We start from the raw sequence: 949 nt of genomic DNA, 5'->3' as shown, positions 1-949 counted from the left end.
TTATAACTCCGACTCTTGCCATTTTCGGCTTTATGTTATGAGATTCCCTTCGTGGTTGGGTTTTTGTCTTCGTTTTGCATTTTGTTCATGTTATGCATTTCATATCATGTCATCATGTGCATCTCATTTGCATACGAGTTTGTCTCATGCATCCGGTCATTTTCCCCGTTGTCCGTTCCGCAATCCGACACTCCCACATGCACCCGGCGCACCCCTCTTGTCTCTTTTCGTGAGCGGGAGTTAAACATTCTCGGAATGGGCCGAGATTTGTCAAGTGTCCTTGGAACACCACCAGTAGACCGCCTGTCAAATTTCGTTCCATTTGGAGGCCGTTTAATCCCCCAACGGTTAACCGGGTAACCGCAAAAGCCTCTTTTGTGTTGCAGCCCAACACCCCTCCAAATCAGCCCAATAAGCCATCTAAACCCTCTCCATGTTCTCCGTCATCGGATCACGATCGTGTGGGCGAAAACCGCACCTCATTTGGACATTCCTACCTCCCTCTACCTATAAATATGTGCATCTCCCCCGAAATTCGGGTCCAAACCCTAGTCTCCTTCCCCCTCGCGCCACCGGACACGTCCGTTTAGGCAGACGCGTCTGCGCCGCCCGCACGCGACCAACCGCGTCCCACACGTGTCGCCCGCATCTCCCCCGCCGCCGAAGCCCGCCGGGCCCGCGGGAGACCCTCCGGCCCGAGCCGCCCCGCGCCGCCCCCGCGCTCCGCCGCTCGCCCGGCACGTGCTGCTCCGCCGCGCGCCGCCATTCCGCTGCGCCGCCTTGCCGCGCCTCGCATGCTCCGTCGTGCGTCGTCGACCGCGCGCTCGCCGCACGCGCTGCCGCGCCGCCGCCGCGCCGCAGCTCGCCGGATCCGCCCTCGTCCCTCGTCCGGCCACCTCTCCCTCATCTCCGGCGCCCTCTCCCTCATCTCCGACCGCCGCGCGAATCT

Source organism: Triticum urartu, chromosome 2, assembly GCF_003073215.2.
Source record: "Triticum urartu cultivar G1812 chromosome 2, Tu2.1, whole genome shotgun sequence".
NCBI classification, from domain to species: Eukaryota; Viridiplantae; Streptophyta; class Magnoliopsida; order Poales; family Poaceae; genus Triticum; species Triticum urartu.
This window is presented reverse-complemented; position numbering follows the sequence as displayed.